The 17,256-nt window shown below is 40.5% G+C and overlaps 1 pseudogene; it reads left to right on the top strand.

Moving 5' to 3' along the window:
• The first annotated feature begins 14,821 nt into the window (after positions 1–14,821).
• On the top strand, positions 14,822–15,951 carry LOC105099134 (polyadenylate-binding protein-interacting protein 1-like; annotated as a pseudogene).
• Positions 15,952–17,256: the final 1,305 nt, after the last annotated feature.

The raw sequence follows: 17,256 nt of genomic DNA, 5'->3' as shown, positions 1-17,256 counted from the left end.
ATTTATAATCATTTTACAATGTTGTGTCAAATTCCAGTGTAGAGCACAATTTTTCAGTTATACATGAACATATATATATTCATTGTCACATTTTTTTCTCTGTGAGTTACCATAAGATCTTGTATATATTTCCCTGTGCTATACAGTATAATCTTGTTTATTGGTTCTCCTGGTGATTCTTGAAGACATCCAGCTCCTGTCTGGGTGGACTTGGTTGGTCGAGCGTTGTCCTGAAGCTGAGACCATGGTGGGTCCTGAACAGACCCAGCCTCCACCAGCCCAGCAAGAAGCCAAGTTCCCACAGGAGCCAAACCCACCAGTGAGACACGTGCACCTTGAGGGTCAGAAAGACAGTTTGGCAGTTTTTTCTAAAGCTAGTCAAGGCTCACCTGAAAATCCAACATTGCATCTCTAGTATTTAGACAATTGCTTTGAAAAAGTGTTCAAACAAAAACTAGCATGCAATTATGCACAGCTACTGTACTCATAATGGCAAAACTTTAAAATATGAGGATGTCCTTCCATGCATGAATACATAAGCAAGTTGGGGCACACCCATGGGAAGAGGGCAAGTGACATCCTAAAATATATCTCTTTGGCATGAAGATTACAATGGGTAGATTTCTTAAAAAATAAGACACGTGAAACTCTATGAGACCCAAGTCAAGACTGCCTTTTGTGAGGCAAATTTACATTTATAAGGGAACTCTCCATTTGAAAAGTAATCTCCCTTTCTGTACCAGGAATAGAAAGAAGACTAAACCTCAGAAAACTTATCAATAGAGAAGGCTAAGATTTAAATCCATATAATGAACATACCCTTCCGTTCTTTTGGTGTTAGAGGAAGATGGCATTTCAGGTGATGTCGTGGGCCATCTCAGGGAACTACTCAACTTCCTGGGCACCTCCCAGGCTCAAAGCAGGCACCCAAGTCCTCGAACTTGTTTGTACAACTACGTGAAGGAAGCTCACACCACAGAAATGTGTGCTTGAAATAATTTCAATTAAAAGTGTCATATGTATTTTTAATCACCATGAAAATAATGTAGGAACGTAGAACTGATACAACTTACACCATTAACAAACACTGAAAAGATCCCTAGTGAAAAGAGCCATAAAGAAAAGTTCTCCTGATCACATGGTCATCGCGTGTGCTTTACATCCATCAAGGTTGTCAAAGTGAGAGTCTCAGTAACAAACCCAGAAAAGGAAAACAAGCAGCTGGACCAAGTGGTGAAAGTTGAAGTGGGCCAGGGGGTCACACAATAATGTGGAAGCCATATGACTTCTTCATTTGTGGATTATATAATGGCTCCTCAGGAGACTATCCCTGTTTTGGGTAAAACACCCTACAGTATTTTGTATAAAGGAGCAACTATGAGTAGTTTTTACCATCATAGAAATTACTGGAAAGTCCATTACTTTTCAAAACAACCATATCAATACCATGGCAAAGAAGTTGATAAGACAGACATCAAACCTTGCTATAGAAGACAAGACTTACCCAGACTAAAGTCAGCCAAAGTTGTGATGCTCATCACCCATGTAGGAATCCACTTGTTATTAAGAGGCACTGTGGGAGGAGTACACCAGGAGCCACCAAGTCTTGGGTCCTGTGCACGACCTGGGATGCAGGAGAAACAGTGAGATTTTAAAATTACAATTTTCCACAACACTTAACAAACAGTTGTTAAAATAAATAAATTCAGTAAAGTTCAATATGAAATCAATGTACAAAAATCAGTTGCATTTCTATACACTAATAATAAACCATCAGAAGGAAAATTTAAGGGAACAATCACATTTATAATTGTATCAAAAAGAACAAAATATCTAGGAATGTAAACAAGGATGTGAAAGACCTGTGCTCAAAAAACTATAAACCACTGAAAAAGAAGTTAAAGAAGACAAAAATAAACAGGAAAATATTCTGTGCTCCTGGATTGGAAGAATTATTATTATTAAATTATTTATTCTACCAAAAGACATCAACAAATTCACTGCAATATCAATATAATAGTCAATGATGTGTTTCATTGAAATAGAAATAATAATCCTATTATTAATATAGAACAACTAAGGACCCTGAACAGCCAAAGAAGTTCTGAGAAAGAAGGACACAGCTGGAGGCATCTCTCTCCGTAGCATCAGACTGTATCATGGAGCTTTAGTAACCACAACAGTGAGGAACTGGCACAAACACAGACACACAGATGAGAGTAACAGCATAAAGAGCCCAGAAATAAATCCACATGGCTGTGGTCAGTTAATTCATGAAAATGGGGCCAAGCACATACAAAGAGGGTGGAACATTCCCATCAATAAACATTGCCAGGAAAATGGGACACCATGCACCAAAGAACATCACTGGTCAACATCTCCACTGCACACAAAACTAAATAAAACCCCACAGTTTTCCCATCAACCTCTTTCTGAGGTTCCTCTGAAGACAGAACTCCCCTGAGCAGTCAGCTGCACACAGGAAGCTTCTCCCCACTTTGTCTTTTTTTCCTCTTATTGTGCCTTTTCACAGCAATGCCCAAGAAAACTCAGCCCATGACAGCATGGATACATCCCCACTGTCTAAAAGATGAAGCCCTGACAGTCCTGAAGAGACCAAGCCCCTGCCACCTGTGCAAGGGGCCAAGTCCATGGGCAGAATGCACCCGTGCCCTGTGGGACAGAGGTGGACTTGGTGCCCTGCTGTGGACCATCAGAAAAGTTCAGGGAATGCTGAGCTCACAAAGCCCAGAGACCTCATCCTGAATGCTGTTCTGTTCTACATAGTGCCTTTGGAAATCCAAACTGAAACTCAGCCAAATAGCTCACTATGTTGTCTCAAAAACTGGTTAAGGAGCAATTAATTTAAAAAACATATACAATGAAGAGAACATAGACACAAACTACAACTGATAGCAAAATTCACTCATGATTGCCCATAGACAAATTTAAATGGCAAAACTATAAAAGTCTTAAAAAAAAAAAAAAAAGGAGAAAATCTGTAAGACCTTGGGCCTGGTGATGAGTTTTAACTCACAACAACAAATGCCTGTGAACAAATCAACACAAAATTAATAACGTGGACTTTATAGAACTATAAACTTCTGCTCTGTGAAAGGTCTTATTCATAAAGGCAGAAGAGAAACCGCACACTAGGAGAAAGTATTTGCAAAATGCATATCTGATAAAGGATTTGTACTCAGATTATACCAATAAAATCTAGAACAAACAACTCCACTAAAATGGGTAAAGATAGAAACAAACGTCAAGCTAAAGAAGGTATACAGATAGTAAATAATCATACAAAAATATATTCAAGATCCTAGTGGAATACAGATATGGCCAACTTTGGAAGACAGTTTGGCAGTTTCTCCCAAAGCTAAACATTCTCAACTTAGAGTCTCCCCAAAAAACAGCTCTTGAATTTAGACATCAGCTTTGAAAACCTGTTCAAACAAAAACTAACATCAAGGAATGCACAGGAGGTCTATTCATAACGGCTTAGAAACTCAAGTGGTCAGTATACCCGTCTGTAGATGAACTCACAAGTAAAGTAGTGCATATTCATCTCACGGGGAGCATAATATTCCACCCCTCAAATAGGTCTGTAGCCTAATGACTACCACAACCTGAGTAATTTTTTTTAAAGACTCTCAGAAAACTGAGTAGAGGTTGCCATTTTATGAGGGACATTTTCATTTTCTACAGAAATATTACAGAAACAATTCAATTAAGTGATCAAGTAAGTGGTAGTGTGAGAGGATGGAATACAGGATGTAACAAAAGACCTGTATTAGAAATGAATGAAAACACTCAGTGATGTGGTGGAGCAGAAGGTGCCAGCCTCAGTAACTGCAGGAATGAACAGAATGAGTAGACTACAGGGAAAACATACTGCACATAAACAGTGGGATCTATAAGATCCATCCCACACAGGTAGGAGCTAAGAACACTGGAGTAGAATGAGAAATTAATTGAATATACTGAAGATGGTGGGAACCAGGATTCTACTGCCTGACTGGGAGTTACAGATAAGCGGGGGGGGGGGGGAGATGTACACTGTCCATACGATAATGGATCAAGTTTGAGGCATCAGTATAAGCCCATCTTCTGCTTAATATGAATACAGACATTTCCACATAGAAATCTTTACAATTAGGAGTGTATACTATTGGGAAGGGGGAAATTTCACTCTCTATCCCTCTTGACTTCTTGTGGCTGGACTAATAATAAAACTAACACAAGACAGAGCAGCAGAAGAAAAAGAAATTTTAATTCCTACACAAAAAATTCTCATAGAAATGAGAAGTAAGAAGTAATGAAAACAGGCAGATCTCATACATCTAGAAAACTATAAATTGGTTAGGAATTGACAGCCCAAAGAAATGTAGCTTTTGGGTACTCAGTGAAGAATCTAAACAGAGTCTGGGCTTGGGGCGGTACATTAAAGAAGTTACAAGTTATGTTTATATGCATCTCTGAACCTTTCATGTGACAGACTTATTTCTTGCTTTTAGGGAGATAGAGTGGGGGTCAGAGTGTCCCTCTTGCTTTGGCCATTTCTAAGTAACTTAAATTTAAAATACTATGTGGTTGTGGCAGATTGTGGGGCGTGCTCCCTGAGCAACAACAATACACTAAGGTGGGAACACAAGCACACGTTTCCTTGCATTGTCAGCCAAGCATATTTACCTCCCATATAAGTTCTTAATACCATTCTCTAATTAAAGGAACCAGGACTCTTTGAAGAAATGGCTTATACTAGGACTGAGAGTCAGTATTTGAGCCAGGATAATCTTGAATCTTGTATCAGAAAGTAAGGAAGTACCAAGGGGGGAAAAAAATCAAAATATGGAATAATCTCAAAGGAAACAGGAGCCAATGAAAGAGTTCTCAATAGCCAAAGCAGGAATTAACTGAGCAACCAAACCTGTAGTGCTGTATTATAACCAAAAGATTAAAATAACTATCCAGGTGTCCACAGTGGTGAAGTTAAATGATGACATAGTTTTTTTTTTTTATTTTAATGAATGGGATTGAATAGAAAACTCCTATGCAGAAGAATTCCTAATAATTCATGACATCCATCAAGGAGGTGGAGCTAAAGCCCCCTCTTCTGAAGTGTAGGTTCCACATAGTGACCTCCTCCTGTTTAGCTCAGAAGCAAGAAAAGTCTGAGATCCTACTGCTGGGCGTGTATCCAGAGCAAAACTAATGTGAAAAGACACATGCACTAACTGATTTTTTTTTTTTTTTACTACAGTGGGCAACATTAAGCTGGGGAAAAAACTGTGTTTTCAACAACTGGTGCCAGGCAATTGTCTATCCAGTGAAATTTTTTTCATTTCCAAGATAAATGAAATTGGATCCTTGCTTCATACTACATGCAAAATTAACTCAAGGTACATAAAAAGCTTTCATTTAAAGAGTGGTAAAGTGACAATCAGCCCTCATCTGCTGATTCCACATTTGTAGGATCAGTCACCTTCAGATAAAAAAATAATAACAATTTGAGAAAGTTCCATAAAGAAAAACTTGAATTTGTGGCATGCCAGGAACTATTTAAATAATACTATATTTTCTTCAAAATTATTTATATATCATTTACATTGTATTACTTACTATAAGTGATCTAGAGATGATTTTAAGTATACAGGAAGATGTGCTTAGATTATTTGCCAATACTACACCATTTTATATAATGGATTTGAGCACCAACAGATATTTAGTATCCACAGGATGTCACATATAGGGAGGGAAGCTATATAAACTCTCAAAGAAACAATGGGGATGAGTCATCATGACCTTGGATTTAGCCATTATTTTAGATTTAATAGCAGACACAAGCAAAGAAAGAAAAAAATAAAGTGCCTTTCCTCAAAGTTAAAGACTTTTGTACATCAAGGATGCTATCCAGAAACTGAAAAGACAACACACAAAGTCAAATAAAATATTTGCATATTATATACTTGAAAAAAATTTTATCAAGAATATATCAAGAATATTTACAGCTCATAAAAAGACAAAATAAACCCAATGTTTAACATGGTAAAAGGACTTAAATAGACCCTTCCCCATATGTAAACAAACAAAAAAATCTTCAGTATATTGTATATTGGTATTTACATGCAATATAATGTATATGTGCGCTCAAACAGTAATAATTCTACCTAATAAAAATGAAAAAGAAGAAAAACACAAATAATTTAATAAATTAAATTAAATATATTTTTAAATAGACCCTTCTCCGGACAAGACAAATAGTCAACAAGCACATGAGAAGATGTTAAAAATCAGTCATGATGGAAATGTAAATTAACACCATAATACCGTATCCTTTCAAGCACACCAGAAGCCCTACAGTCAAGAAAACAAAACAAAACAAAACAAAACAAAACAAAAATATTGGCAAAAATGTAGAGAAAATGAAACTTTTAAACATTACTTGAAAAATTGGAAAATGGTACAGTTCAAGTTTCCAGTTTGGCATTTCCTCAAAAAGATAAAAAATACAGTTAAGTTATGGTTCAACAATCTAACTCCTAGATATAGACCACAAAACATTAAAAATAGGTGTTAAAACAAACCAAAAAAAAGCACACAAATATTCATAGCAGCACTATGCGCAATGGCCCCAAAGGTAGAACAATTGAAATGTCCATCAAAGGCTAAAAAGATAAACAAACAGGGTACATCGATAAACTGCCATATTATTCTGCCATATGAAGTAATAAAATGGTGCAGCCACAGTGGAGAACCATATAGGAGTTCCTCAAAAACTTACACATGTGATTGACTTGTGATCCATCAATTCCACTTCAGGATATATGTTCAAAATATTTGAAAGCAGGAACTGGAATAGAAATGGGTACACCCATACCCATGGCAGCACTAATCACAACAGCAGAAGGTGGAAATAACTCACCTGTCCATCAACAGATGAATGGATAAACTAAATGTAGTGTATACACAATGGGATACTGCACAGCCTTAAAAACTAAGGAAATTATGACACATGCTGCAACATGAATAATTCTTGAAGTCAATATGCTATAAGTGAAATAAGCCAGACACAGAAGGACAAATATTACATGATTCCCCTTATACAAGGCATCCAGAGAAGTCAGATGCAGAGACAGAAGGAGTGTCCTTGCCAGGGGCTCAGGGGAGTCAGTGTTCACTGGACACAGGGATTCACTTGGGGAAAATAAATAAGTTCTGGAGATGGATGGTGAGGCATCTGTACAACAATGTGAATCTAGTTAATACCATAGAACTGCATAGTTAAATGGTTTAAATGGTAAATGTTATGTTCTGTATTTTTAATGACAATGAAAAATGTGAATGAATCACTAATGATTCAAATTGGATAAAGATTGAAAACATTCTAAGTGAAAGGAGACACACAGAAGAGGCCACCCAGATAGTATTCATCTTGTGCGCCTTAAATCCATTAAGATTTTGAAAAAGAGGGAAACTCTCAGTAACAGTTTCAGAAAAAGAAAACTGGCACAGAATGGAAAAAAGGATATCCATAAGTTGGGGCAATGGGGAAGGCTGAAGTGGGCCTGTGGATGCGATTACAAGGTGAACCATACAATTTCTTCATTTGGGGTTTATGTGCTGGTTCCCTGGGGGAGTATCCCAGTTTTAGGTAAAACCATCTGGAGTGTTCCATGTGAGGTGGCAAATGCGAGTACTGCGAAATGCTATTTAAATATTTTATACGGAACTTTGTAAGAAAACTTTATGAAACTTAATGAGAAACTAAATTACTTTTGAAAACAACCATAAACACCACAACAAAAAAGGCAGAGAAGACATCAGATTTCCCTATAGAGGCCCACCCTTAACGCGATCCAGTTCACCCAAAGTGCTGATGCTCATCGCCCTTGCAGGAGTCCACATGTAACTTAGAGGCACTGTGGGAAGATTAGGAGCCACTGTGTCTTAGGTGCTGTGGGGGACCTGGATGGAGTCCAAACAGGGTGACTTCTGATTTCTAGTTTTCCACATCAAACCATCAAAAACCTGTTAGAACTAATAAATCATTTCAGTAAAGCTACAAGGGACAAAATCAATACACAAAAATCAGTTGCCTTTCTATACATTAATAATGAAACATCAGAAAGAGACTTTTTTACAATCCTATTTACAATTGCATCCAAAAAAATACCTAGCATTAAATTGAATCAAGGCTGTGAAAGACCTGCATACTGAAAATTCTAAAACACTGAGGAAAGAAGCTGAACAGACACAAATAAATGGAAGGATACCCTCTGCTCACGGACAAAAAGAATTAATGTTGTTAAAATGCCCATTCTACCCAAAGCAGTGTTCAAATTCAAAGCAAGCCTCATCAAATCATCATGACCTACACCAGAAAATAACAGAACACTGAATTGACTATACTTCAACAAAATAAAATAAACTTCAGTGGTATTTTTCACAGAAACAGAACAAACATTCCTAACATTCATGTGGAAACACAAAGGACCCTGAACAGCCAAAGAGATTCTACAAAAGGGAAACAGGCTGGAGGCATCTCCCTCCCTGACTTCACACTGCATTACAAAAGCACAGTCACCAAAAAATTGTGGAATTGGCACAACAACAAGGACATGGACCAGAGAGAGTCTGCAAATAAACCTACGGGGATGTGGTCAGTTAACTCACAAGAAAGGAGCCAGGAACCTGCACCGGGGAAAGGACAGTCCCCTCGATGAATGATGCTGGGGAAACTGGACACCACACACCAAAGAAGGACACGGCACACTGTCTGCACCACACACAAAACCTGACTAAAACCCACAGCTTCCCACATCCAGCCCTTCCTCTCCCGGGGCCTCTGAGGAGGGCCTCCCCTCAGCCGTCAGCCCCTCGTGGGAAACTTCTCCTCACTTTCCCTCATTTTTCCTTCCTCCTCACCTTCCCTTCAGTGCAGCACCTCCTGTTGGGTCCTGAGGAGACTGGGCTCCTGTCAGCATGGACATAACCCCCTGTTGTCCTGCAGCCCCGGCAGGTCCAGAGGAGATGCGGCTCCAGGCAGCTGTGCAGGACGCCAAATCCTCAGGCAGAACACACGCGAGTTCCCGCCGCAGCTGGGGGAGGCGGGCTCCGGGCCCGGCCAGCCAATGGGAAAGCGCCGACCCAGCCGCCCTCACAGCCAGTGGAGGCCCCGCCCTGACAGCGGCTCTGCTCAATCCTTTAAATGAAATTCAAACTGAAATGGAGCCAAATATCCATAATTTCTCCAAATACTTAAGAAACAATCAATTGGAAGCCACATGGAATGAAGTGAATGGAGACACAAACTTTAAACCTTACACCCTTGTTTATTGAGCTTTCATGACAACCTGCCATAAATGACTTCCACCCTCCCCAAGGCCTTGCTTTTGTTTTTAGCTGAAGGTGATATTTAAGGTGATGCCTTTGGCCTTTTCAGGTAGGGACTCAGTTTTCTTGGGTATCTCCCCTGTATACAGGAGGTATACATGTTATTAAACTTGCTTCTTTTTCTCCCTATAATCTGTCTTATGGGGGGGGGGGATGTTAACCAATAACCTAGAAGGGGAGAGGGAAAACTGATTTTCCTCCCACACACTCGCAGTGGAATACTCCTCAGCAACAGACATTAAACCATCAACCCACAGAAAGACAAGGGTAAATCTTACTTGTATATTACTAAGTGAAAGAATCCAGTCTGAGGAGGCTGCACACAGTATGACCCTATTTATGACAATAATGGAAAAGGCACAATTATATACATAAGCAGATCATAGGGTGGGGTTGGGGGACTGAAGTATCCCATGTGAAACTTTAGGTTGGTGTCACTATAAGTATGTCTAAGCCCACACATTTGTACAGCCCAAAGATCAATCATAATCTACTCAAATTTAGCTGTTTAGGGTGTAGCAGCATCGCAAGATGGAACACACAATGTGACAGAATCTAACTGTATTAGAAATGGGTGTACAAACTCAGTCGGTGGTGGGGCAAAAGGTGCTGACCTAAGTTAACTTTGGAAATGTACAGAATAATTCTGCAAAGGCTGAATGGACCACTGTTAACCTGTGGGCTTTGTATTATAAAGTTCTTTCCAGGGTGTAGTAGCTAACAATTCTGAAACCACTGTGAATGGAACCTGGAAAAGAGAGATGAGTTGATAAAGGACAGGTGGTGGGAGCCAGGCTCCTCGCTGTGGGAATGGGAAGTCACAGATGATCAAGGGGAGAGCCTTGGCCCTCATACTCCTACATCTGAGTTTCCTAGGTGGATGGTGTGGGGAGTGGACTGGCCAGGGGAAGGCACAGCTCTTTACCCTGGGAAGGTCCTGCAGATGTATGAACAACACACACCTTCCTTTCCCCCATACCTGCAGGAAACACTCAGGCCTTTGAAATCAGCTAATGCAGCTTGTAAGACATTCTCACCCTCAGGCAGATAAAGGAGCATGAGGGTCTTGCACTACCCCCAAGCTGTCCCAGAATCCAGGCCCTGGAGGGTGGAGCCAGGATGGGGTAACTGGATCTCTGACCAGCAGGCCAAAGCAAGGAAGAAGACCAGTCCTGAGGGAAGGGGTCTCCTGAAGTCTGTGAGCCCAGTTCCCTGAAGGGATTCATTCCCTGTGGGGACAAGGGCAGGGCCTGCAGTGGTTCTATTTTCCACCTGTGCCACTTGGATGAAGCTAGGACAGAACTGGACTCAGGGATCCCCTGGCAGTGTTTCAGCCTCACACAGTGGCTTTATAAAGGAACAGGAGAGTGAAGCTGAGCACCTGACAGCCACTCCTCTCTGGCTCTGAGCTGCTTCCATCAGGACCGCAGTCCCCTGCATGGAGTCTGCTGTAACCCACCTGCCCCAACCTGGGCTCTCCTCTTCCTCCCTGGACCCCTCTCCCAGGCCCGATGCATCTGTGCAAACACTGTGTCTCCCTCTCACTTTGGGGATAGTATGTCTGCTGTAACCCACCAGCCCCCACCCAGCCTCTCCTCTTCCTCCCTGGACCCCACTCCCAGGCCAGATGCATCTGTCTAACCACTGCATCCCCCTCTCACCTTGAGGCTGACAGACTCCACACAGGACTGTTGTCCTGCCACTCCCCACACCCCAGGAGGCAGCCCCACCTTCCCTGCTTGCTGAGCCAAGACACCAGGGTCTTCCCAGTTCCCCACTTTCCTTGTGCCTTGGTGACTGTCAGCTCTTCCTCCCAAAATCCCAGGTGGTGTTTTGCAGAAATTGACAACCAATCTAAAATTCTTGTGGAAAAGGCAAGGGGCTCAGACTAGATAAAGGAATCCTGAAAAAGGAGAACAAATTTGTAGGTATGGAAAGCCAGCCAGAACCCCATAGTTGGTATAAAGACACTTTAAGTGGAAGATACCTGAGATTTAGATGCAGGAAAAAAGCCTGCTTGGAGCTCTCCTTATCTGAATAAAAGCAGAAACTTCTGAGGAATGACTACAGCTATAAATTACCTTATCAGTGTGGCTTCTATTCCCAGGAGAGAGATCAAGAGCCAACCTACCATAAGTGCCTTTGATGGGATGTTTTAGGACCCAGAAGAAGAGGCAAAGATCATTTATCCATGTACAGACACAGATTATGTGTGCAGACATAATAACATGGGTACAGGTCCGTGTAGACAGATTATGCTGCCATCAAGCCATCAGTCACTGCAGCAGCCCCCTCCCAAAAGTGCACCCTGAGGGGAATTTAGAATTAAAAGCAAAACAAAACAAAAACAGGATACTGACCCTAGACAGTTAAGGAGCATATCAAAGGAATAATTTCAATGAGCCCAGATTCTCGAATCTTCCCATGCACAGAAAAACACTAAAATTCTTAACCTGAGATGTATGTTTTTCATTATTAGCAATAGTCTTTTAATGTTTGAATGCTTTTTTTTTTTCCAGCAAAATCTCTTATATAACCTGGCTCCTCCCTACCTCTTTGGAACAGTTCCTCAGAGCTACATGAGGAGCTGTTTCCAGGCTATCATCCTCAGCCACATCCCCAAATAAAACATAATTCCCAACTTTTAGGTTGTGCTTATTTTCATTAGACACCTACAAACATGAAAGTATCAGACAGGGCCTGGGGGCCCCTTTCCAACACTTCCCAGACATGGTTCCACAGAGCACACAAGTGGAGAAGTATCGACATCTAGACCATAATCAGTTTTCATTAACAATAAGAAGTGAGCTGCCCGTGCCTTTCCAGAGCTACATCTTCCTCAGCTAGCATCTTGGCCCCTGTCTTACTTCTGTATTTCCCTGTTCCTTGTGCTCACATTCCAGGGCTAGTGCAAGATGGAAAAAGATGGCAGTACTGAGTCACTCACACTTTTTTTTTTTTAATTGAAGTCTAGTCCATTTATAATGTTGTGTCAATTTCTGGGGCACAGCACAATAGTTCAGTCATATATATACATACATATATATATTCCTTTTCATATTCTTTTCCATGATAGTTTACTACAGGATATTGAATATAGTTCCCTGTGCTCTACAGTAGAATCTTGTTATTTGTTTGTATATAGTAGTATCTGCAAATCTTGAACTCCCCATTTATACCTTTCCACCCTCTTTCCCCCACTTTGTTTCTATAATTTTGTTTTCTATGTCTGTGTCTGTTTCTGTTTTGTAAATAAGTTCATTTGTCACTTTTTTAATAGTCCACATATAAGGGATATCATATGATATTTTTCTTTCTCTTTCTGGCTTACTTCACTTAAAGTGACAATCTCCAGGTCCATCCAGGTTGCTGCAAATGGCATTACTGTATTCTTTTTTATGATTGAGTATTATTCCATTGTATAAATATACCACAACTTCTTTAACCAGCCACCTGTTGTTGGACATTTAAGTTGTTTCCATGTCTTGGCTGTTGTAAATAGTGCTGCTACAAACATTGGGGTGCATGTGTCTTTTCAAGTTAAAGTTCCCTCTGAATATATGCCCAGGAGTCATTCACACTTTTATTAGTGCCTTCAATACCTGGGCCTGTGTTGGGCAATAGGCAGTCAGAATCAAATGTTAGATAATTTGTATAATAAAGTAGACTATTGTTGCTACTTAACATTCTCTTTCCAAATCTAAGGTGACTCAAAGGTAAATAAGGAAATGGTTGACTGCTTTGGGAATGGAAGCAGAAAACAAATGATATCTTTCTGTTGCTGTCTCTTTTTTTAAGTCAAAAGTTTCCACTTTAAAGGTGAGGAAGTTGAAGCCAGAGAGAAGAAAAATCTGCATGTAAGGTCCAAATCAGTGCGTTGAGATCTCTGATATCACTAGTGTGAGACTAGCCCATTACCATAAGCAACTAGAAAAATGACCAGATATATGAAGCAAGTGTTTTCAGAAACTTCACATCAGGTAGAAAGGACTGTGATCCCTGAGTGAAAAGAAATAAAATGCTCCTACTGTGATGGTTTAAATAGGTCCACAAATTCCTTGGTCATTTCTTCAAAAGAGCCTAATTCCTCTACCCTTGGGTGTGGGCTGAATTTAGACTTTTCCACTTAACAAACAAAAACTCACCTGACATAGCCAGAAATAGAAAGAAAAATGATATATGATACTGCTTATATGTGGAAACTTTAAGGAAAAAAAAAGGACGCAAGTGACCTTAAAGACAAAACATAAACAGACTCACAGACATAGAGAACAAACTTATGGTTACCAGGGGGTAAACGGGGTGGGAAGAGACAAATCAGGAGTTTAAAATTTGGACTTCCTGAGAAGTGATGGAAATGTTAGCTATCTTGATTGTGGTGGTGGTTTCATGGGTGTAGACATCTAAAAAATTCATCAGATTGTACATTTGAAATATGTGTAGTTTACTGTACAGGAACCATACCACGGTAACGGTGTTAAAAACTAAAAGTAAAATAAAAATTTTAAAGCATGTGATGTTTGGAACTTTGGAGAACAGATCTAAGGCACAGGATATTCCTTCTTGACGTCTCTCTCAGTTCACAGACTCTGGGGGACGCCTGGAGCCACACACTGTGAGCACACTCAAGCAAACACATGCAGGGAACCGGGAGGAACTGCCCTCCACCAGCAATAATGTACCAGGCAAAGGAGTAACACTCACCTTAGAGGCAGATCTTACAGCACCAGATGATAATGATGATGATGACCTGGCTGCAACTTCATGAGAGGTCGTGAGTCAGAACCACCCAGCTAATCCCCTCCTGGATACTGAACCCACAGAAACTGTGGGAGAACATAAGTTTTTGCTAAGTTGATAAACTGCACCGTAATTTGTTAAGAAGCATTACATGATTCATACAAATTTTGGTACCTATAGCAGTTATAACCAAAACCTAAAATGTGGGAATGGCTTTGATATCAAGCAGCGGGAGAAAGTGAAAAGGATTTCAGAAGCGTTAGTGAAAGCTTGACTTGGTGTGAACATACTATTAATATAAGTCCATATTTTGAGGAGGCTGTTGTTGAGGACCTAAAGGATAGTATCAAAAATTCTGACTACAAACTAGAGGAAAGAGGACCTTTGTTAGGTAGTGTCAGAAAGTTTAGTAACACTGTTCCTACAGTCATGTGGAAAGTTCAAAATGAGCCCAAGCATTGGGTGAACTAGTTAAGATTTCCAGAAAGTACTGAGTGTCTCCTAGCTGCTGCTTCCTTTGCTGCTTAAACTAAAAGGCAAAAAGGAGAGAGAGAACTAAAAGAAGGACAATTGAATAAAAAGGGGCCAGAACTTGCTGGTGGGGGATTCCATCTCTCCAGATAACATAACATGCTAAAATTTAGAAACGGACTATAGGCACTTCTCTCCGAGAACCACCCTGTAGGGGAGCCCTCCTGGGAACAAGCCGAGTTCACAGGTTGACACCCCGCTGCAGAGCTTGGGGTCAGCACTGGTAAGCCTCAGGTGGTTGTGGCTCCTTATTCACATCAAAGCTGTCTGTGAACACCCTGAATATTACCCTCCAATTTGTTCCTCTAATTATACAGAATCCTACCGGGATGGTTGTGAGGATTATCCCACTCTATACGAATATGTTCAAGACTTTTTGAGTCATCTTACAAATCATTTCATAGGTTTGGAAACTGAAACTGAACGGTTTGCAGAGACAGTGAATGGCTGTGTTACAATAGATGATGTTTTGCAAGAACACAGGAAAGTCATGTATCAACGGGCCATATCTTTCTCAAATCCTCTTACATGACAGCTAGCAATTGGCAACTTCCAGAGAGTGGTAGTTTCCACCAATTGCTACTTTAAAGCTATCAGAATTAATATGAAGTTAAGGACCAACCTGCAAAAAGAATGAAGCTACTTGAAAACAATTCCATGTATTTGTACTCTTCCTGGAAGAAATTTATCTTAACCTGAAGATCAAGGGAAAAAATGGGCCAGGTTATGAGAGCAGGTCTTCTTCAGGCTGTCTTCAGGGGTTGTTGAATGTCCTTTTTTCTAACCCTCCGGGCAACAACTTAATTTGTGCAGTACAGTTACTGAAGTTGACAGGGTCAGTTTGGAAGATGCTGGAAGGAAAAAGGAAAGACTGGTATGCAAGAAATTATTCAGAGAATTGAAAATGTCATCCTAGATGCAAATGGCCACAGACATATAAATCAGATGCTCATGAAACTTGTAGAACTCTGGTCAAGTAACTGGGGTAGAATCCATGCAACCGCAACAGAGAAGCAGCACCTGAAAGTGAGACTATTTTATGAATGAACCAATATTCTACACATCTGATGGCATTCCTTTCCCTGCAGTTCATCCAGATTATGAAGAGAAATATCAAGAATTCCTTGAAAGACTTTTTTTTTTCCAGATTAGGAAGAAAATGGAACAGATTTATCAGGGGCTGGTGATCCACACTTGGATGACAGTGATGATGAGCTTGACTCAGAGATCAAAGAAACTTATGAACAGCTTGGTTTGGCATCAGAGCATAAGCAAAAACAGTAGAGCTAAATTTCAGCATATCAGTTTCACAAAGCTATTTAGCTTGTGGTGATTTAACAGAACACAGGAAAGCAAGAACATGTGTTACTCTTATACCAAGTCAAGGATGTTGAGTTACGTTGCTAACGCACACAACTTTTGTTTAACAGTATCTCCCAAAATAACCTTTATTACCTCCTCCTGAAAAAAAGGATTCTAAACAAAGATAAAATGCAGGGCATGGTCAGGAAAGCACATGTGAATGGAAAATCCTTTGTTAAGACAGCAGAAATATCAAAGTGGTGCCTCAGAGGATATTACACAATGCAGTCAGACAAAAATCTCATTAAAAAGACCCACTCATATCAAATAAGGAGTTCTAAGTAGCTACTGAATATTCCTAAAGATTGTAGACTGTCAACTTTTATTTAAAAAAACAAACAATTCTGAATTTTTTTACAATTATGCAACTTCAGAATTTTTCATACAACAGAAAAGATACAAGAGACATCAAAATGTTGAAATATCAGACTCTGTTTCCCCACGTTCATACCCCTGCCCCTCCCTCGAGTGGAACCCAATTACTCTTATCTAAGTTTCAGGAGGAAGCTGCATAGAGAAAAACACAAAAACTGATTAGAACAAACTAGGCCCAAGACTGCAGAGGATCTTACTTCCAGTCAACCTTGAGCCTTATTACAGGCTCCTTGTAATACATAGCATGCTAAATGACACATCCAAACAGCACCATGACAGTTGACAATTGCCATGAAAACAACCCAAAACTCCCACACAAGGATTGAAAAGGAGTTGCATCAGTGCCAGGTCCAACCACACCCCTGTTTAGTCATGAATATTCCTCCCACTCTTTCCAATCTCCACCCACCCTACCCTGACCAGACCACCCCAACCCCACAACCTGCCCCTTCACTTCGAGCCTTCTATATATTTGGTGTCTGCAACTGACGTGGGTTGAGAAGCTGATCTGCGAGCTAGGTTACCACTTTGCCAGTCTTTGGCCATTGAGTAAAGCTTATGGTCTTCCGGTCTCAGCATCTGTCTCATTATTGGCTGCGTGAACCTCATCAGAAAAAGAACGTCCCTGGCCAAGGCAAGGGGTCCTGGCCTGGGACCCAGACACAGGTCCAGTCAACCAGTTCTATAACAAATGGGAGGGAGAAGCAAGAGAGTGCCAGGCTGGAAAGGCCTTCCCACCAGATGGAACAGTTCTCAAGCCCTGGGGCTAGTAGGGAAGTCACAGAGGTTCAAAGATTGGGCTGGGCAGAAACCTGGGGTTTAGGCGCTGATGCCTCTGGAACCAGGTGACCA

This window comes from Camelus dromedarius, chromosome 32 (assembly GCF_036321535.1).
Source record: "Camelus dromedarius isolate mCamDro1 chromosome 32, mCamDro1.pat, whole genome shotgun sequence".
Lineage (NCBI taxonomy): Eukaryota > Metazoa > Chordata > Mammalia > Artiodactyla > Camelidae > Camelus > Camelus dromedarius.
The sequence above is the reverse complement of the archived record's forward strand: the minus strand, read 5'-3'. Positions and strand labels throughout refer to the sequence as shown.